General features: G+C 48.3%; 1 long non-coding RNA gene across 2 annotated transcripts in view; it reads left to right on the top strand.

The window, feature by feature from the left end:
* Window positions 1–3,556, top strand: part of LOC118307459 — a 7,464-nt gene extending 3,908 nt beyond the window's left edge. For both annotated transcript variants that reach the window (XR_004793187.2, XR_004793186.2), the window contains one exon: window positions 2,866–3,556. This is a non-coding gene — a long non-coding RNA (uncharacterized LOC118307459). The remainder of the gene's footprint in view (window positions 1–2,865) is intronic.
* Window positions 3,557–22,500: the final 18,944 nt, after the last annotated feature.

Here is a 22,500-nt window from a genome sequence, read left to right as displayed (position 1 = left end):
TCAAATTAAGATTAATTGTAAGCTTGATAACTTACTTCCCAGCATGCATTGTGTTTGGGTTCACATTCTCCAGGAAGTCTTCTTTTTTTCTTGTTCCATGAGTCACATGGTCTCCTACCTCCCACATGAACATGTTCTCATCCTAGTATGAACATAGCTACTAGCTACTGTACTGTAAATACACTATTGCATAAAAATGACAGGACACTCAAAACATTGACCTTGAACGTAACTACAGATCGAGCTTGACGGCAACATCTTGTACTGCAACCAAACCCATGTTGGCGCAACTTAGTTTCTTACATTTTGTCAACTTTGTGGGACACTTTTGACACGAATGAACACAACATGTACGTATAGTATCATCACATAGATTAACTGTTGGGGAACGTATTAGCAAACCCGCGCCAAATAAGTCATCCAGACATCCAAGGTGATTGATTGGAAAGTTAAATTGACAACTTTGAGTCAACATTGGGTTAATGGAACATAGGGCTGAAGGAACATAGGGCTGAAGGAACATAGAGCTGAAGGAACATAGGGTTGAAGGAACATAGGGTTGAAGGAACATAGGGTTAATGGAACATAGGGTTGAAGGAACATAGGGTTAATGGAACATAGGGTTGAAGGAACATAGGGTTAATGGAACATAGGGTTGAAGGAACATAGGGCTGAAGGAACATAGAGCTGAAGGAACATAGAGCTGAAGGAACATAGGGTTGAGGGAACATAGGGTTGAGGGAACATAGGGTTGAAGGAACATTGGGCTGAAGGAACATAGGGCTGAAAGAACATTGGGCTGAGGGAACATAGGGTTGAAGGAACATAGGGTTAATGGAACATAGGGTTGAAGGAACATCGGGCTGAAGGAACATAGGGTTGAGGGAACATCGGGCTGAAGGAACATAGGGTTAATGGAACATAGGGTTGAAGGAACATAGGGTTGAGGGAACATAGGGTTGAAGGAACATAGGGTTAATGGAACATAGGGTTAATGGAACATAGGGTTGAAGGAACATAGGGTTGAGGGAACATAGGGTTGAAGGAACATCGGGCTGAAGGAACATAGGGTTAATGGAACATAGGGTTGAAGGAACATAGGGTTGAGGGAACATAGGGTTGAAGGAACATAGGGTTAATGGAACATAGGGTTGAAGGAACATCGGGCTGAAGGAACATAGGGTTGAGGGAACATCGGGCTGAAGGAACATAGGGTTAATGGAACATAGGGTTGAAGGAACATAGGGTTGAGGGAACATAGGGTTGAAGGAACATAGGGTTAATGGAACATAGGGTTAATGGAACATAGGGTTGAAGGAACATAGGGTTGAGGGAACATAGGGTTGAAGGAACATCGGGCTGAAGGAACATAGGGTTAATGGAACATAGGGTTGAAGGAACATAGGGTTGAGGGAACATAGGGTTGAAGGAACATAGGGTTAATGGAACATAGGGTTGAAGGAACATCGGGCTGAAGGAACATCGGCTTCATGGAACATAGGGTTGAAGGAACATAGGGTTGAGGGAACATAGGGTTGAAGGAACATAGGGTTAATGGAACATAGGGTTGAAGGAACATCGGGCTGAAGGAACATCGGCTTCATGGAACATAGGGTTGAAGGAACATAGACATGCTTCTGTTTACCTCTACTGGGTTCTTATTCCTTTGTCTTCAAACAACCATCATGAGTTCAAGACAAAACACAAAATTCTGAATTGGTCAATTTTACATGAATTGTTCTGGACCAGTTCCCAGATGTCGTGGAATATCTGTTATTTAGACATGTTAAGACGTGTCGTCAGCCGTCTCGTCTCTGCTGCGTCTCCGAGCATCACAGGACTGTGAAGGTGAAGCGAGGATGAGCACAATGGGCACTTTTCCCATTAGAGCCACTAGATCAGACAGAGAGGGAGAGAGAGAGGGACGGAGGAGTCATTGCACAGAGGCAGCGAAAGATTGATTAAAGTCAGCTGGGCGGAGTGTCACACGTGTGAGAGAGAGACACCGAGGAAGACAGAGGGGCGAAGAGAGAGAGAGAGAGAAATAAAGAGGCTTATCTTTGGCTGCGACCTGAAACAGCTGTTTCTCTGCGGTGCGTTGAAGATGGATCCTCGCTCATTTCCTCTCCATCCTGCCACTCTATTTATGTTGCCGGTTTACTGTCTTCGGAGGGACAGACCTGCCTCTTCCCTGGAGGGAGACGGAAGGAAAATCAATTTGACTTTACAATCAATCACCGCGGTGAAGAATGCCGTTTTGTAAAAGAACGCAGTCACGTTTTGTTTTATTTTATTTTGCAAAAAGACCCCTCACAGAAACAGGGTGTATTTTTTCGGATGATGAAACGGTTGCAGACAGGATCCTGTTCCAACACGGAACAATTTGACATTGAGCCGAACGTCTTTCCCCGAGCCACGTTTCCGTGTTGATGTGGAGGTTCTGGCCTGTCATCAGCTGCTGAAGACTCCCCCCTGCTCACCACAGCTGTCACCCTGGAAACAACCTACATGTGGGGAGAGGAGAGCAAAAATGATGAGGATGCTTTATCTCCCCCTTGACCTCTGCTCTAGAGGTCAAGGGCGAGAGTCAAGGCATGTTTCTTTTCTCCTTGACCTCTGCTCCTAGAGGTCAAGGTGAGAAAGCATCAAGGGCATCTGAAACTCAGTCCTTTGTTCTCTCTACCCGCCTGCAAACACACACACACACACACACACACACACACACACAATCCTCCATCCATTCCGCAGACAACCGTCATGTCTCCACCCGCCACTCACCGTAGGTCATGTTCTCTTTCATTTCCACGTTCAGTTCACTTGCTGTTTTATTTTCTGTGTGTTACTCACCATCTCCTCTCGTTTCAGGTCTCCACTTCCTGCCGTTGTGATCGTCCGGTGCAGTCACCTCCCCCCTCAGCTGTGCCCAGTCCCCTGTCCTGTTGCCGGTCCGTCTTCGTTCCCATGTGAGCGTTCCAGCAATTTGGACATTGTTCGTTTTGACAGCGTGTGTGCCACCATCGTCACTAACAGAGGACAGCACCTCGTGTCCTTGATGGAAGCTAAGGCCTCGACAGCATGAGCACATTATTCACACACACGTACCTGCTTGAATACCTTTTATTTTCCACTGGGAGAACTAAAATGTTCGTCCAACGGGACGGATCAAGACAGAAAAATACTTTAAAAACCTTTTTAACAGTGTAATCATATCCAAATATGGTGATAGGGCGGTTACTGTGTACATTATACTGTATTCATTATTCATCACCCTGGATAAGTGCGAGTAGATTAATGGTAATAAGACCAGCCCCCATCTTTCAATCAATCACTTGTGTCGTGACGAGACTCCTCAAATTTCTTTTACACGTTATATAGTGTATATTTTTGTAAAGAGTCGTCTGCATAGGCAGCTGTTTCAAATCACAGGATATTCATACTTTCTACACGTTTTAAACATTAACTGTGCGTATGAAAGATTAAACACGATCACTGCAGGCATATAGAGCAAAGGTGAGCGAGAGGAATTAATAATGGAATCAATAAATAATCGATGCCGTGTTCTTCGCTCCTCGTGTCCTTTAAGGCTCACAGTCGGCGGGTTGAATCATAATAGATGGATGATTTAGTAGAACTCCGTGAGCTGATGGGGTGAATTTCAGAGTGTCTGCGGTTTTTCGTTCAGTCTGACCTTCCTCCGTGTACTGCAGACGGATTGTGCTCCGCTTTAATGATCTGGGCTCATTGTGCTCATGTAGGTGAATATTACCATCTTGATAATGGACCCTTAGAATAACACAGAAATATTGTGCTATTGACCGACACCCTGTGGGGGCTGCAGGCGTATTATCTATTATAACACGGTGGGTGCTGGACAGAAGGAAAAAAATGTCTGTGTCTAAAACTAGTCTCAAAAAGACACTCGCTGTAAGATAATGACCAATGGTGTCACATGTCTGAGGCACATACAAATATGCAGTTAAAGCAATATTTGACTCTAGTTGGGCCAGGTCAGGTCAAGAGTATTTCCCAAAATATCTAAATATTTTAAATATTTTATTAAACACATAAACAGACATTCCAGATGTTACAACATTGCTTTTGAATCATTTTAAATCCAGTTATCTCTTATTATCCGGTCCATCTCCTCACGTTGAGTTGCGTGATACCTACAACATTGCTTACACACAAACAACTTATACATCATCTTTTCATCCCCATAACCACATTCTTTCCGCCCTCCATCAGCCCATATGTGTGGGACAGTACCAGAGTTTTACCATGTTGCTGTTGGTTACCAAATAGATATATATGTCTTTTTAAAGAAGATAGACAAAGACAAATGAAAAACAATACGCACTAAAAGTAGTAATATAGAATTCATACCATTGACATTAACAGCCCCAGCTACACCGCATCACATGCAGATACATGGAATAAGAGCGAAATACTTCTTTATCAGTAAGAACATACATATATGGAGAGACGTAGAGACAAAGATGAGGAGAAGTTGCAGGACACAAAAAAGAACAGAGGAGGTTTGGAGGAGAACGTGGACGAGGAGAGTTAAAGGACGGGATGATGGAGGGGAGAGACGGGGCGGAGCAGGCGTATGACTGGTCGTCTATGGCGCCTGATGACCGGCCCCTGTCAGTCAGGCTCACACAGAGAGAGCAGGGCCCTGCCATCTGCTCCAAAGTTAATGGGAAGGAGACAAGGTGGGGAGGTGAGATGTGTCGACACGGGCCAGGGATGCTGGAGCGAGAGGAGGCGACGGTGAGAGGAAGGATGGAGGTCTGTGCGGGAAAAACGAGGAGAATGGAGGCGGATGGAGGAAGAGCCAAGGACAGAGAGGGGATCGTTTAATGAGATGGAGGGATGAGGAGATGGCTGGCGGAGGTGGAGAAGAGCTGATGGTGGATTGAATGAAGGTTGGAACCAACCGGGTGAAGGACTTTGAGTTTAGTACGATGCATTGAATCCAACACCAGATTGACCTGCACGTATCTGCGTTTCTTTTCATATCATGTTAAAAAGTTTATTCGTGGTTCTGACGATCTCGCTTGTAATGAACGACTCCGCCTCTGCCACATGAACACACTCGTGACGGAACAGGAAGACCCAGCGTTGACTGAGACAGTTGGTCTCCAGCTTCGTGGTACAGGTCGTGCAGGATGGTCAATGTGAGGTTAAGACAAACCAGATAACAAAGACATATCCTGGGTATGTTGAACTCGTTTTGTAGTGCTGGCCCCTGGTGGTCTCTATCCCCTGGTGTAAGTGTGTGTGTGTGTGTGTGTTGGTCTATAAATAATCAGAATGAGAACTGGGTCAAGTCAAATGTACGGTTTATGGATGAACATTGAACATTACAGCACATGAAGTTTGTCTGCGCCGAGCTTCACGCCACCTGTTTCGAAAAGTAGGATCTAGGTCAGAGCTTCGCCAAAGTCACAACCAGGCAAAGGCCCCGGGTTGGAACTCAGGTCTCGGTGTTTTCCTCTCAGCCATCACACGGACTCCAACCCCCTGTTGTTGGACATGAGCGATACTGGGAGCCTCCTGCTTCACCTCCTGACTGGACAACAGATGGGCTGTAGTGGAGCCCGGACAACAACACCTTGTGTGTGTGTGTGTGTGTGTGCGTGTGTGTGTGTGTGTGTGCGTGTGTGTGCATCTGTGTGTGTGTGCGTGCGCGTGTGTGTGTGTTGTTAGGTCAGCGCGGCTGCAGATGCAGGTGGGATCCCTCGTGTCTCTTGTTGACACTGTTATCATTCATTTTGCAAACACAGAAGGTCCAGTTTGCCTTCTGTTGGCGAACATCTTGTTCAGAGTCAATCAAACTGAAACTCTCTTCACAGACAACGTGCTCATTTTAAATATGCACAATTATAGCACAGGCGTTGCCATTTCACATAATTGCTGTCATGTATGAAATTGTCTGATAAGTTTTCGTTCAACAGTAGTACAAGCATGAGCAATATTGACGTATTGTCATAGTTTCTACATGTCCCAGGATGGGTTAAAGTAATATGATACACGCTTCTAATAACTGAGCTGTAGAGGGGGTTGGTTGGTGTGTTATGGTCACTTTGAACAGAACCAGGCTAGCTGTTTCCCTAGGCTTCCGGTCTTTATGCTAAGCTAGGCTAATTACCTCCTGCCTCCTGCTCCTTGCTCAACACACAGACAAGAAGAGATTGATATTTTTTCTTCCATATCTCTGGGAAAGACATACAGGCACGTTCCTCGGGCTGGAAATAATCGAATGATTGATGAATACTGTTGTCCTACAATAATCTGTCTCCAGGAACAATTAATCTGTCAGGACAGATGAGCCAGGACCTGTAGGTTTCCACTTATGGGGACCTCAGGCATTTTATTAGCTTTTATAGAGCGGCACGAGTTCTGTCCGTCACCCACTTTGGGACTGTGATACTTCTGAAAACCTATAATCCATTTTACAGTTAATACACAGATGACAGCCATTGTGTGTGATGAATTAAGACGCCGACAGAGTGATATTTCACCAAAAAAAACAATCAGACGCGTGCCTCTCGGAGTCGGAGCAGCCGGCTCTCCATCACTCACTGTCAGCGGGTTCACGGCTCCCTGCTGCGTCGCTGCTGACAGTTGGGAGGTATTTGAGGCCTGAAGCCTTTGCGATGACAGCGCACGGTCGTCCACAGTTTGCCGTTCACAGTCATTACTCAGAAGCCGGAGACGTGCATGTGTTGCGGCAACAGTTTAGACGTTCAACGGAACTGCGAACACTTAGCACCTCGTCAATAAAGAGCAGCCCAGTCTACTGCGTGGCGCTTCCGTTCCAACGCTGCTCCGAGGCCAAGCTTCATGAATACAGTGTATATGTATGTATTCATATCATATATGTGTGTGTGTGTGTGTGCGCACACAAATATGAGTGCACACACACACAGACACATGTGGGAAAACAAGCACATGCACGCATACAGACAAATAGAAACACTCCCACACACACACTGGTCTCCAACAGTGGTGAGAGTTAGTGACATCTGGCAGGGTACTGCCTTGTGAAGACAGTTCACTGTGTGTGTGTGTGTGTGTGTGTGTGTGTGTGTGTGTGTGTGTGTGGAGGTGGAGGAGTGGGTGGGTGGGTGCGTGTGTGCTGGGGTTATGTTCTGCCAACATCTGGAGTCTAGACTGAATGACTCGGAGTCGTGGGCACTGGCCCATCTCCCTGTCACCCACATGTTGACATAGGTGTTGCTGCGCATTCCTGCGCCTACACGGGGAAAATGGTCTCACACTTTTGGACCCCTCTCTCTCTCTCTATATATATATATATATGTGTGTGTGTGTGTGTGTGTGTGTCTTCCAGTGATCTGGCATCAACTCAGAATACATGTTTTTTTCCTGTTATAATAGGAAAACCACCGTTACAGTAATAATATTAATGCCTTAATGGGACCTTTAAATGGAAAGAAGCCATCATTAATCATATTATTACATCTGTATGACATACTCTTACCTGTGAAAGCAAATACCACCATGGTTAATTGATTATTTAGGCAGAACAAACCTTTCTTACCGAACAAGACTATAATTGGAAAAATTGCTCATTTGTTCCTCTGTTCTCAAATTGATTTTTCTTATTGATCCCAGTCATTGTGGTTTCACAGTGCGGAACAGAAGATTTTTCTTTTTTGCAGGGACAGAACATTTGACTCAAGTGTGCGTACAAAACGAAAGTGTGTTAAAAATGACGACGCCTCGGCATTAGGCCTCATAAGGCTGCGACCCTCATGGTCAACTGGGACGGTTTCATTCGCAACTGAGTGTCAAGCGGCTGGAATGAAAGTCAGCTCCTGCGAGTTATGGTTCTCTGACGGTCAATTTGGGGTTTGCTACCATCGCGTTGGGAGCAAGTCGCTGCCCCGAGGTCGAGGAATCTGTGTCTCTGTTGGGAAAATGGAGGGTGAGATTGACAGCTGGAGTGGTGTGTCTTCAGCAGCGACGCAGGCGTTGGATTGGACCGTGGTCGCGTAGCGAGGGAGCTGAGCTGGTGGATGAAGCGATCTACAGTCCAACCCTTGTGGTAACTACAGGAGTTTTGTCCTTGAGGTGACGGAACTCAGACGTGGAGGGAGCTGTGAGAAGAGCCTCTCCCCCTGTTTGTGTTCTTCCAGTGAAGGTTTTCCCGGCACCTCCCAGCCGGCAGGAGACCCCGGGACAGAGCCAAACACACTGGGGGAGATCTACATCTCGTGCCGCCGCCATGGACCCATATTTGGATAAGCGGCAAATCTTGGAGGGAAGGATGTGTTGAACAGTGCTACCTGACAAACCTGACCTCTATTGTCTAAAACTCTCTCACTTAATAAAAAAGCACTGCTCTTGTCTCTATTTCCATGGGAACAATTTGCACTTGACAGAGAGCAAAGGCTCTGCGGCGGACGAGGGCGGCGAGGGAGGCGGCGTGCCGGCAGGCAGCAGGTGATGTGTTTGCCTCCTGAACGCCTCCACATGCTCTGTGTCCGTGGATTTATGGCCATGCCCTGTCGGCCCAGACCCCCCAGGGCTCGGGGGTCAGGGGGCTCTGTACGGCTCGCCGGCTGGTCCAGCTCGGCACGTCCGCCAAAGAGCTGCACACTGACGCATCTTCAAACCAGTGGAGAAACACTCGTCGCTGAGGAGGAGCAGCCTGGTGAACGTGACACCTCACACATGAAACTATTATTACAGTTTGCCCAGGATTATGTATCCATAGCGTTACCCGTAGACACGTTAGCATTAGCTGCAGGACACAAAACGAGAGGCCAGGCTGTTCAATAGAGGCAAAGGCCTAAACCCCCGGATGGAGATGTTAGGGTCAACTGAGGAGAAGTGGCTTTTATACATTAATGAGGCTTAAGTGGCCGCACGCACAGTGAGGCGTGTGTGCCAGCACAATGCCTCCTGCGTCGAGAGGATGAACGTTACATTTCAAAGCCAGTCAGAAGTGGAGAGAGAAATACGCCTCGGCTCGATCGCTGATCTGAAGTGGGCGAACAGAAGAACGTGCGAGTGTAGTGGAGGACAGTAATCAAGAAACAGTGAGTCTCTCTCTCTGTAGAGCAGGTTGTGTTGTCTGTGAGAGTTCTCCACTGTGAGCACAGGAAATAACCAACGCAGGAGAAGTAGAAGAAGAAGATGGAGATGAACGTGACTTGTGGTCCGCAATAGAGTTTGAATGCATGGGTCTTTACGTGTAAATATAAATCACGCAAATTATCAAATGTCATTCACTGTGGGTAAATCAGACTGACGTGATAAATGGAATTAATGTTACGCTATTATCATTCAAATTATTGCATAGTTACAGATAAGTTACATAGACAAAATAGGCGAAATCAAAATGTCAGCTATGTTATATAAATAATAGTTTTCACGTCGACAACAAAAATCTTGTGTCATGTCTACACGCTTTTATTTTGTATTCTCGATGTGCTTTTCCTGTACTGAGAGCGGAGACACGCTTTTATTTTGAATTTTCATGTGCGTTTCCTGTACTGAGAGCGGAGACACGCTTTTATTTTGTATTCTCGTGTGCGTTTCCTGTACTGAGAGCGGAGACATGCTTTTATTTTGTATTCTCGTGTGCGTTTCCTGTACTGAGAGCGGAGACACGCTTTTATTTTGAATTTTCGTGTGTGTTTCCTGTACTGAGAGCGGAGACACGCTTTTATTTTGAATTTTCGTGTGTGTTTCCTGTTCTGAGAGCGGAGAAACGCTTTTATTTTGAATTCTTGTGTGCGTTTCCTGTACTGAGAGCGGAGACACGCTTTTATTTTGTATTCTGGTGTGTTTTTCCTGCACTGACAGCGGTGTGTTCTCAGGGCGGAGGCCTGCAGGCCCCTCTCGGTTCTTTGTCAGCGCTCATTGAGCACTATTCTTTCAACTCTCAGAGCAAGCTTCAACATCCTCTCCAGTTGAATTGAGCTGCACTCCAGAAGAGAGTGGATGTAAATTAAGCTCCGTACACAATGCGTGGGCAGCGCCGCCGAGCACATCACAAAGTGGAAAGTGTTGCATTTCAAACCACACAATGTTTCTCAAACGAGCGGCAATGCGGTCCGAGGCGAGGAGGAGGAGAGTGGACGGGAGAAAAGGAGAGGGAGAGTTCATATAGCCGGCCAGATAATCGACCCTCAGAAAGCCCATCACTTCCCCTCCTGCTCTCGTCGGCTGAGGGCCGCGCCGCTGCCGACGTCATTGTGCCCATTGTGAGGCACAAAGCGCGGAGGAATGTTTGGCCGGCTCTCTGGGAAACGCCACTTCAGGGCCCACAGCTGTCACAGCCCGGGGACTTGAATCCTGCCACGCAGAGTTCAATGGCGACGAGCTGGCAGACGGAGATGTGCTTTTTACTTACGGACGGCACGCTGTGAGGGGGCTGGATGTGAAACCAAAACGGGCTGTTCTTGATATTCCGTTCGCTCTCACCAGCTTCTCTGGCTTTTCTCTCTATCGCACGCACACACACACACACACACACACACACACACACACACACACACACACACACACACACACGCACATGCACACACACACACACACACTCTCACACACACACACGCATATGCACACAAATAGAGAATAACATGTTTATATGTAATTCCATTTGCCACTTTACCTCCCTGTTGCTCTCTTTAAAACAAAAAAACTTTTCTCCTACTTCTCCTCTTCTCCTCCTCCTCTCCTCCTCCTCTCCTCTTCTCCTCCTCTTCTCCTCTTCTCCTCCTCTCCTCTTCTCCTCCTCTTCTCCTCTCCTCCTCTTCTCCTCTTCTCCTCTTCTCCTCTTCTCCTCCTCTTCTCCTCTTCTCCTCCTCTCCTCTTCTCCTCCTCTTCTCCTCTTCTCCTCCTCTCCTCTTCTCCTCCTCTTCTCTTCCTCTTCTCCTCCTCACCTCTTCTCCTCCTCCTCCTCTCCTCTTCTCCTCCTCTTCACCTCTTCTCCTCTTCTCCTCCTCTCCTCCTCTCCTCTTCTCCTCCTCTCCTCTTCTCCTCCTCCTCTCCTCTTCTCCTCTACTCTTCTCCTCCTCTCCTCTTCTCCTCCTCCTCCTCCTCCTCTTCATCTCTTCTCCTCCTCTCCTCCTCTCCTCTTCTCCTCTTCTCCTCTTCTCCTCTTCTCCTCCTCTTCTCCTCTTCTCCTCTTCTCCTCCTCTCCTCTTCTCCTCCTCTTCTCCTCTTCTCCTCTTCTCCTCCTCTCCTCTTCTCCTCCTCTTCTCTTCCTCTTCTCCTCCTCACCTCTTCTCCTCCTCCTCTTCACCTCTTCTCCTCTTCTCCTCCTCTCCTCCTCTCCTCTTCTCCTCCTCTCCTCCTCTCCTCTTCTCCTCCTCTCCTCTTCTCCTCCTCCTCTCCTCTTCTCCTCTACTCTTCTCCTCCTCTCCTCTTCTCCTCCTCCTCCTCCTCCTCTTCATCTCTTCTCCTCCTCTCCTCCTCTCCTCTTCTCCTCCTCCTCTTCATCTCTTCTCCTCCTCCTCCTCTCCTCTTCTCCTCCTCTTCACCTCTTCTCCTCTTCTCCTCCTCTCCTCCTCTCCTCTTCTCCTCCTCCTCCTCTCCTCTTCTCCTCCTCCTCCTCTCCTCTTCTCCTCTTCTCCTCCTCTCCTCTTCTCCTCCTCCTCTTCATCTCTTCTCCTCCTCTCCTCCTCTCCTCTTCTCCTCCTCTCCTCCTCTCCTCTTCTCCTCCTCTCCTCTTCCCCTCCTCCTCCTCTCCTCCTCTCCTCTTCTCCTCCTCCCCTCTCCTCTCTCCTCCCCTTCCGTTTCCGGTTTGTGTGAGCGTGAGTGGTGGTGGTGGAAGTTCGAGTGGCGCGGAGATTTGAATGTTCTTTTGTTTGTCAGTTATCTCTACTGTCCTTTTTCATCTGTATTTGTGCATGATCGGGTAAGTCTTTATTATTTATAGTGTGTATTGAGAGATCGGAGCTTTTTTTGTTTGGTCTTTGTTTGGTGTCCGGGAGGAATGGCGTCCTCCGAGACGCCACCTCCGTCGATCCGGCAGGGAGCGAGGATCGTCCCGCCGGACAGTGACAGCACCGTGGAGGAAGTCCTCCTGGCGGTCGGACAGCAGGTCGGACACGACCAGCTGCTCTTCGCGTCTCGGATGAACAGGGCCGTGGTGGTGTTCCTCAGGGACGAGCCGCATGTCCATCAGCTGGTCGAGAGCGGAGTGTTCATCCGGGACATCTTCGTGCAGGTGTCCCCGCTGTCAGCTCCCTCCACGCGGATCACCGTGTCCGGGGTTCCTCCGTTCATCCCCAACGAGCTGCTGGAGAACGAGCTGCGGAGGTTCGGCAAGTTGGCCAGCGGCTTCAGGACGCTGAGCCTGGGATGCAGGGATCCCAAACTGAGGCACGTCCAGTCCCTGAGGCGACAGGCCTTCATGTTCCTGGACTCGCCCACGCAAACTCTGGAGGTGTCGTTTAGAGTCAAGCACGGTGACGGGCACTACGTGGTGTATGCAAGCTCGGGAAGTGTGAAATGCTTCGAGTGTGGAGACGTGGGACATAAACGCTATGCGTGCCCTCACAGACATGCGGCGTCCGGCTCCGCGTCCGCGTCCGGCTCCGCGTCTGGTTCCGCGTCCGGCTCCGCGTCTGGTTCCGCGTCTGGTTCCGCGTCTGGTTCCGCGTCCGGCTCCGCGTCCGGTTCCGCGTCTGGTTCCGCCGATGCGGCGCGTGGCGCCGCTCACGCCGGGGCAGCGGCGGGTGATGCGGCGCCAGCGGCCGGTGACGCGGCCGGTGATGCGGCCGGTCCCGAGTCCGCCTTGCCCAGTGGGCCTGGTGGGCTCGAGGTGGTGGAGGTGGAACAGACTCTGGCCGAGAGGCAGCAGGCGTCTGTGGCTGCAGGAAACCTGAGCATCTCTCAGTGTGCAGGACCATCACAAGAACAGGCAGCAGTCAGGACTGAAGCAGACAGAGAGCACGGTGTGACCCCCAGTGAAGAACAGGGGGGACCCACTAGTCAGGCACCAGCTCAGGGAGATGACATGGAGTATGACTCGGGGTCAGACACAACATCCGTTGGTGAAACTCCCGTCAAGAGTACTGATCTCTACTCACTAGAGGAAATTAACAACTTTCTAGATGAGACTTTCAAGAAATCAGTGAAAGTGAGCGATCACTTCAGTGACATTGATAAATTCATCAGATCTGTTAGTATACTAAAAAGGGTGGTCGGGTTTGATCTGTTGGATGAAAAGAAACGCTTCCGACTTAAAAAGCACATCACAGCTTTGAGGAAGGTGTCGATAGTTCGACCTGTAAGAAAGACCAGGAAATAGAACGATCATGCATCACATGGTGTTTTCTTCTATTTACGTTTCTCTCCTTGTTTCAACTTGTTTCCTTTTTTCTGAACTCTTTATGCGGAGCCTCAAGATAGGATCTTTAAACATCAATGGAGGGAGAGACAGACAGAAAAGGGCTCTAATTTCTGAACTCTCGACACTAAAACATACAGATGTGTTGTTCCTACAGGAAACACATACTACTCCAACAGACGAGACAGACTGGGGTCTTTGGTGGGAAGGTCCCAGGGTCCTTAGCCATGGCACCAACTTCAGTGCAGGAGTAGCTGTGCTGTTCAAAGCATCTGCAGGGCTAACTCTCCTATCTTTTACTGAAGTGGTGAAGGGCCGTCTGCTTATTGTTAGAGCAGAAGTAGAAGGGTCAGTTTTTTGTTTCGTTAATATTTACGCTCCAAATCGGGGAACAGAGAGAGTTGGGTTTTTTACAACCCTAAGAAATGAGCTGAGGAATTACCAGCAGGATCAGCTCATCATCGGTGGAGATTTTAACTGCACCACGGATTTCACCATTGACAGGACAAGTGAGGAACCCCACCCACAGTCAGCTCAGAGCCTCAACAGCCTCATCACAGATATAGATCTGTTAGATGCATGGAGAGTGAAGCATCCACAATCTAGGCAGTACACATGGGTGAGGGTCAGCAATAACAGGGTGAGTGCAGCAAGACTTGACAGGATTTACATCTCTCAAAGCCTCAGCTCAAGACTAGCACACAGTAATATCAGTCCAGTAGGGTTCACTGACCATCATTTCATTAGTGTAGAGTTGGTCATCTCACCAGGCAACAGGGTCAAATCCCACTGGTTTTTCAACAACAAGCTCCTGCAGGACAGTCATTTCTGTCAGAGCTTTGAATGCTTTTGGCAGAAGTGGAGGGCTGAGAAAACAAACTTTAGTTCTCTGAAGATGTGGTGGGAGGTGGGTAAAGCACAGATTCGTGGTTTTTGCCAGCAGTACACCTCCCATTCGACTGCTAGAATCAAGGTAGTTGTCCAGGAGCTGGAAACCACCATTAAAAACATTGAAGAGGGGTTGCACAATAATCCAGACCCCTCAACAGGTCAACTGTTGAAGGAGAAGAGGTTGGCGTTGAGCTCCTTTCTGCAGGAGAGAGTGAAGGGAGCTCTAGTTAGGTCTCGCTTCCTTCAGCTCAAGGACATGGACGCCCCCACCTCCTTCTTTTTTAATCTAGAAAGGTCAGCGGCTCAGAGGAAGCAGATGACCTGCCTTCAACTTCCAGGAGGCAGAGTGACCACCAGTCCAGGAGAGATGAGGAACCATGCGGTGGGTTTCTATGCCAATCTCTTTGGGGCGGAGGAGTGCAGCAAGGAGTGCCGTGAGGAGCTCCTGGACGGGCTTCCACAGCTCAACCAGGGAGAGAAAGCTGCTCTCGACGCTGACCTGACGATGGAGGAATTAACAACCGCTGTCCATCAGATGTCTTCCGGAAAGGCACCTGGAATTGATGGTCTCTCCTCTGACTTCTTCAAGCAATTTTGGAACTTTCTGGGAGCTGATTTTCACAGTGTTTTATCGGAATGCTTCAGGACAGGATCACTTCCTGTCTCCTGTCAGCGAGCAGTGCTGTCTCTGCTGCCAAAGAAGGGAGACCTGGCCTTACTAAAGAACTGGAGGCCAGTTTCTCTCCTCTGCACAGACTACAAACTCCTCTCAAGGGCTTTATCAAATAGACTCAAAAACATTCTGGAAATAGTTGTACACTCGGACCAAACCTATTGCATTCCTGACAGAACAATTATGGACAATATTTTTCTTATGCGTGATGTAATTGATTTATGTAAATATCATAATTTAAGTGTTGGCATTTTTTCTTTAGATCAAGAGAAAGCTTTTGATAGGGTTGATCACTCATATTTGTTTTCTGCACTGAAGGCGTTTGGTGTTGGTGATGGGTTTCTGGCTTGGGTTGGTGTATTGTACCGTGATGCACAATGTTTGGTGAAGATGGGGGCAGGGCTGAGTCGGCCAATCCCAGTAAAACGAGGTATCAGGCAGGGCTGTCCTCTCTCAGGTCAGCTGTACAGTCTCGCTATTGAGCCACTACTGTGTATATTGAGGAAGCGACTCAGTGGTCTCACAGTGCCTGGGTCACTCGAACTCGACCAGGATTTTCCGGCCCTTTCGGTCTACGCAGACGATGTGAACATCCTGGTTTCCAACCAGCAGGATGTTCAGAATGTACAGGACACCCTGTCGTTGTATGAACGAGCGTCGTCTGCACGGGTCAACTGGGCCAAAAGTGAAGCCTTGTGGGTAGGACAGGGGAGGGATCAGGTGATGCCTAGTCTGCCTGGGGGGCTTGAGTGGGGGCAGGAGGGGTTGAAAGTTTTAGGAGTGTTTTTGGGCTCAGAGGGTTTTCAAAAGAAGAATTGGGCGGGAGTGAAGGAGAAAGTGTGTGCTCGGTTGTCTAAATGGAAATGGTTGCTACCCCAGCTGTCCTATAGGGGAAGAGCTCTGGTGGTCAATAACTTGGTTGCCTCGACCCTGTGGCACAAACTTATTGCCCTGACGCCACCGAGAGGCCTGATAGAGGAAGTTCAGAGATCCATCGTGGACTTTTTCTGGTCAGGTAAACACTGGATCCGAGCAGCTGCCCTCTACCTGCCTGTGGCTGAAGGAGGACAGGGACTAATAAACATCCAGGCAAGGATCGCATCATTTAGATTACAGTCAGCACAAAAACTACTTTTCAACTGTGTCCCGAGGTGGTGCGACACAGCCCGACTGCTGCTGAGGAGAGCTGGACGTTTGGGCTATGACAAGCACCTCTTCCTCCTACAACTTGGGGACGTGGACCTGACTGGGCTGACGCCGTTCTACTCGTCTGTGCTGGAGGCATGGCAGATTTTCCAGGTTACACGTAACGTCAACGAGACTCCGGGCCTGTGGGTGTTTGAAGAACCGTTGTTCTTCAGCAACTTCCTCAGGACCCGGACGCTGCAGTCTGCCAGCCTCCGAGCCAACCTCAGAGAAGCCGGATGTACCAAACTAGGCCATCTGATGAGGATGACGGCGGCGTCAGTCAACAGACTGAGGGAGACCAGCAACATCACCTCTGCCAGGCTGGTCCACAGAGTGGTGGAGGAAGTCTGTGCTGCTCTGCCACCAACCTTGAGAGCACTGGCTGAAGACCGCACCCTGTGTGACCAGTGGAGTGAGGGGTGTGAGTACAGGTTCCCTTCCCTGTCCATCACCCCGGCTGTGGGGGAGTGGCAGGAGGGAGGAAACCAGCTGCTGTCCTTCACAACCCCTCACCTGGTCACATTTCAGGAGGCAGGGAAGAAGAACCTCTATCAGGCCTGTGTAAAGACCTTGACCCTGAACTCTCTGGCAGGGATAGAACAGTCGAGGTGGACTGAGTTTTTCGGCACAGACATTTCCCCGAAAGGCAGCTGGCGGTCCCTGTACAAGCTGCCCGTTGAGAAGCGGACAGCAGACCTCCAGTGGAGGATTGTGCATGGGGCGATAGCTACGAACAGATACAGAGCACACCTTGATCCGGAGCTAGGGGAGGGCTGTATCTTCTGTTCACACTCTGAGACATTGGTTCACCTGTTTGTTCAGTGTCCTCGCCTGTTGCCAATGTTTGATTTGTTGAAGGTGTGGTTCCAAGGGCTTGGGGAGGTTTTTTCCTTTTCGTTATTTATTTTTGGCCCAAAATACTGTGCCAAGAAAAAGACTGTGCACACTCTTTTAAACTTTTTATCTGGTTCTGCAAAATTGGCCATATGGCTGACACGAAGGAACCGCGCCCAGAACGTGGGCAGTGTGGAACCCATGCCGGTTCTGAAAGGGTTACTGAAAGCCAGACTGCGGGTGGAACACGCCTACTTTGTGATGATGGGTGATGTGCTGGCCTTCAGCCGGATGTGGGCTGTTGGGGGAGCTTTGTGCTCTGTGGGGGAGGGAGGGGAGTTATTTGTTAATTTTTGAAATTTTTCCTTTTTTACTGTCTTACCCTCAAAATGTTGAGGTCACAATCATTTAATTTGTTTGTTTAATGTCTTAATAAAGGGCCTTTGAAACCTCAAACCTCTCCTCCTCTCCTCTTCCCCTCCTCCTCCTCTCCTCCTCTCCTCTTCTCCTCCTCTCCTCTTCTCCTCCTCCTCTCCTCTTCTCCTCTACTCTTCTCCTCCTCTCCTCCTCTCCTCTTCTCCTCCTCCTCTTCATCTCTTCTCCTCCTCTCCTCCTCTCCTCTTCTCCTCCTCCTCCTCTCCTCTTCTCCTCTTCTCCTCCTCTCCTCAAACGCCCGGCGTCACCCTTCATTGGGCCTGAAGTTGAATGAACAGTCGTCTCTCTGTGCTTTTCCGTCGGGATGCTGCGCTCCATCCTCCATCTCACCATGGTTACTGGGAATCCACTGGGAGTCACATCTCAGCGCTGGGGTCAGCGTGGGAGCTTTTCTTCAGACGAATACCAGACCTTGAACATTGTGCATATAAAATTCTCCTCTTGATTATGTTTGTTTGTGTGTTGTTGGTGTTTTCATAGGCAGGAGAATTATGAAAGGAGCCGCATTGTCTGTCTGCCATCACTTCACTGGCACGAGTGCCAACGACTCGTTCACACGGATAATCACGTCTGAACACTTTTCATTTAATTGATTAGAATTCTTGTAGAAAAAAGGGAAATGAATGAATACATGGCCATGATAATAAAAAAAAATATTCATCAGACTCACATTCAAACATTTAGACAAGAATTTCTGGATGAGACTCTCCAGACGTCCATTGAGTGGACTTTCATTATGTGCAGGTTATTGAATTTCCACATAAAGAATATCTGTTTTTGAGAGAGAGAGATTGTGGAGAGCCTCCGGTCTTTCTTTATTCCACGCCACAATTCAAGGACCAGTTTTTGTCGCCTGATGTCGCCGTGCCGGCTTTGTTGGTGAATTAAAATATCTTTTTTTCTCCCCTACCTTGAAATCAAATCACTCGAACGTGTCGACTCAGTCGTCGTGTCGAGTCCTGACTCGGGGCCACTTGTGTTTCGGTCGCAATCTGTGTCGCGCGGCTTTCGCTCCCCGTCACCTTGTTATGATAATGACCCCAAACTAAAAACCCTCCTCGCATTCCTCCGCACTGATCTCATTTCATAACGCACAATAATGCATCAAACCCACAATGTGCTGGCGCCCGCGAGGCCTTGGAGGACCGCGACGTCTCGTCCGCCAGACAGAGGCGTGGAGACAATGCGGCGCGTAATCTCCATCTTTTTTTTTTTCTTTCCTGTGTCTCTGCGCGGCCTCGGTCTGTCCTGCTGGAGTGACACCGTCTTCATGAGCTCCGATGGGTTGGCAAGGTTGTTGCCACGCAATTGTCTCGAAACCTCCCAACAATTAAAGCGATGTCAGGCATTGTGCTTCGAACTGTTTGTGTCGAGGAGCGGCGGAATTGAAACTGGGCTCCTGGGAGCTGCACGTGTGAGCCAATTCAACGCAGAAGTATTTTTTAATTCTTTGCAGTTGAAAAAAAGAAACGGCTTGAGAGTCGCTGCACAATGTGGAAGAAGATTCCCTCCGGTGCTCTTCAGTTAGGGGATCCAACTAGTTGAGTAAGGTTTGAGAAATCTGAGGCACTTTATGGATCAATTTCACTGCATGATATTTTTATAAATTGATTTTATGATGTAAACTAGTGGGGGGGGGGGGGGGGGGGGGGGGGGCAGAAACTGGAGTTCTTACGGAAAGTTCAAGTAACTGCTGGAGGAAATATATATATATATATATATATATATATATATATATATATATATATATATATATATTTTTTTTTTTTTTTAAATGTCCCATTCCTGAAGGGAAACTGATTTGATATATAATATTTAAGCTGGTTATGAGGCAAAGAGTTGAGACTGAAATTAAATCACTCAGGTGGACCCAAAAGGGGCAACACACACACACACACACACACACACACACGACCTCCCCCCTCCTCACGCAAACATTCACATATTATTTTGAACAAAAATGCAAATTTGATTTTGTGCACTTCCATCTCTCCTCTCTCTCTCTCTCTCTCTCTCTCTCCTCTCTCTCTCTCTCTCTCTCTATCTCCTCCCACCACCGCTCTCGCTCCGCCATTACAGTTATTTGCATCTGACTGAGAGGCCATTAGAATAACAATTAGCCTGACCCACCTTCGTCAGACGCCAGCCTGGAGGCACTCACACACACACTGACACACACACTCACACGCACACGCACACGCACTCACACACACACACTCACACACGCACAAACACACACACACACACGCACACGCACACACACACACACACACACACACACTCACACACGCACACACACACACGCACACACACGCACACACACACACACACACTCACACACACTCACACACACGCACATGCACACACACACACACACACACGCACTCTCTCACACACACACACGCATACGCACACAAATAGAGAATAACATGTATATATGTAATTCCATTTGCCAAATGCATCTCCACACTCTTTCCTCACAAACAAGTGTTCCTGGGGTTTTTCATTTCCCCAAGGTGAGCTTGAGTGTTTGTGCATAAGTTGTTCTTCTTTTTTCATTTCCGTTTTGTTTGTGTGTGTGTTGCAAGAACAAGCGGCGAGCGTGAAACCTTTTGCAAGTGCTGCAGTTAAGGAGGCGACGAGAAGAGACTGAGACATTGTTGCACCACTTTTCAGAAAATCTCCCTGAAATTACCCTGAAATGACTGCACATGCACTTTTCCTTTCTTTCTTTCTTTCTTTGTTTTTTCTCTCTCTCCTCCATGAAATTGCTAAACCAACAGTACTTCATATTCTGGCAGAATGCACTTCTGGCAAATGGGATGAAAAATGGGTATCGCATGCTTTTAGCAGATACGCGCTAATGTGCCCAATTTCCAGCCTCATTATGGCGTTAATGTACAAATCTCTGGCCTGGGTGGTGATTATTCACGTTGAAGGCAAAAATAATCACTAATAATTAGCTGCGTTTAAGGACTCGCAGAGACCAGAGCCCTGTTTGGTACGGTACTGTAACCACAGAAAACTCATTGAGTTACACGTAGTGTCTATTCACCTGCGGCTGTGACACTCAGTTGACTTCAGTGTGTCATTACTGATCCGCAGGTGAACGTCTTGTGTCCCATGTTTGACTGAACGTGCAGAGTGAAATCACCCGTCGCTGTACTCGCTGAAGAAGAACTGAAACATCGCAGTCGCCGCTTTCTTCTATTGTTTCGGTCGACTTTTTATGAATGTACATCTGTACCGTAGCAGATTATAGACAAACATATATAAACCTAATGTTCTGTACAGGGCCCCGACTTATAGTTAACCAACAATATGTATGCTTTGAATAAAGCAGGGCTTGTTTTCAAGAAATGGAAACTAGAGCAATGCCAGTATCAGGCTGATAAATGACTCTAATGTTCACAAAGTATTTTTTATTAAATCATTTTCTACATGTCGACAGTGTTAGATGATTGGTCAGTGGAGCATTTCAACACCAGTTCATCAAACTGGGATTTATTTGTCTTGTTGTGGCACCAGGAAATATATAACTGAGTGTAAACTCTACCTAACCACACCAGGTTCCACAGAATCTCTCATGGAAATAAAAAACCTTTCTTGGTTGGATTTATTAAATGATGACGGCTTCTCTGCGTCTGTTGGCTTCTGCATGATGTCGCACAAGGGCAGGACACACTCGAGCACCGAGTTCAATTTTACAGTCCTGCACACGCTATGGGCACCAAGTGTGTGTGTGTGTGTGTGTGTGTGTGTGTGTGTGTGTGTGTGTGTGTGTGTGTGTGTGTGTGTGTGTGTGTGTGTGCAATGAGAGTCTCTGTCTTTCTTCTCAGTATCATGTATGCATCCTTGAATCTCTGCATATGTCTTTGTGTGTTTCGGTATGTCTGCCCCTATGCCGGCTCTCTGCTGTCGTGTGTGTGTGTGTGTGTGTGTGTGCGTGCATACAACTATGAATTATTTTGCGCACCAAATTTTGTGTGCATGTGTGTGGATTTAGTGTGCACATGTACAAACATCTAGTTAGAATAATTTCTAGTGTATACAAGCATGCATGTGTGTGTGTGTGTGTGTGTGTTGTGTGTGTGTGTGTGTGTGTGTGTGTGCGTGTATTGCTGCAGGCAGGTTGAAGATTGTCTCCCCCCTGAGGGCCCTCTCTCTCCCTGCAGCATGTGGGGAACCGTGGTGTGTTGCCAGGATACAAGCCCCTCGTCTGTACTGACAAGAAGACATGAAGAGCAAAGATTAATTATTTACAAGCGGACCCCTGTACCAGCACGTCTGGCTTGGCACTTCTCCTGCATTAAATGTCACTATCCATGAAGCCATCCGCTTTTACTGTGTGTTCTATTCAAGCACTGTGGGATGTGTGTTGTCTCGCCCGTGTGGAACTCCGACATCCTGGGGCCGGCCAGCGTCTCTGTTTAATGGAGCCATTCCACATTGTGATAACCAGCTATGACGGTGCACTTTGAGACGTCGCGGCTCGTTTTTAAGAAACAGCCGTTAAAGAGACATGAACGCTCCCTAATGGTCCCTGCACTCTCACTGCTATATCCACTGTGCCCCCCCCCCCCCCCCCCCGCTTCATCTAACATTTATGGCGTCTATAAGCTGCTGACTGGCTGCACAGAGCTGTTCCAGCAGATATTTACAAAACGTATTAAAATGATTCATTTTCTGTCAGACTCGTCTCAAGCGTCCGGGCCCTCGGCCTCACTAAGTGACAGGACGTCACAGAGGCACCGGGGGGCCGATTGAGTATAAGTTGTGAGTTTATCGCTCTGATTGTTTTTTACTGTTGTGGATGGAAAACAAAAAGCATACACACCGACACACACACACACACACACACACACACACACACACACTGTATCAGAAGGAGCAACAATGTGTGGCACGCGCGGCGAGACACACTCTTGTTACAGTTAAGTTATTCACCGTGGCACGTATCCAGACACTTGCTCCCTGGCTCTGACTGTGACAAGGCTGGAAGTGAAGGCATCCGTGCTGCTTCCACCCAGGCTGCTCCTTTGTTCTCCTTTACTACCCCCTCTTTGTTGTGCTGCTGTCTGTCTGTCGGCCTGTCTGTCTGTCTGTCTGTCTGTCTGTCTGTCTGTCTGTCTGCTCCTCGTCT

The sequence above is a fragment of the Scophthalmus maximus genome, chromosome 1 (genome assembly GCF_022379125.1).
Source record: "Scophthalmus maximus strain ysfricsl-2021 chromosome 1, ASM2237912v1, whole genome shotgun sequence".
Taxonomy (NCBI): Eukaryota; Metazoa; Chordata; class Actinopteri; order Pleuronectiformes; family Scophthalmidae; genus Scophthalmus; species Scophthalmus maximus.
This window is presented reverse-complemented; position numbering and strand designations above follow the sequence as displayed.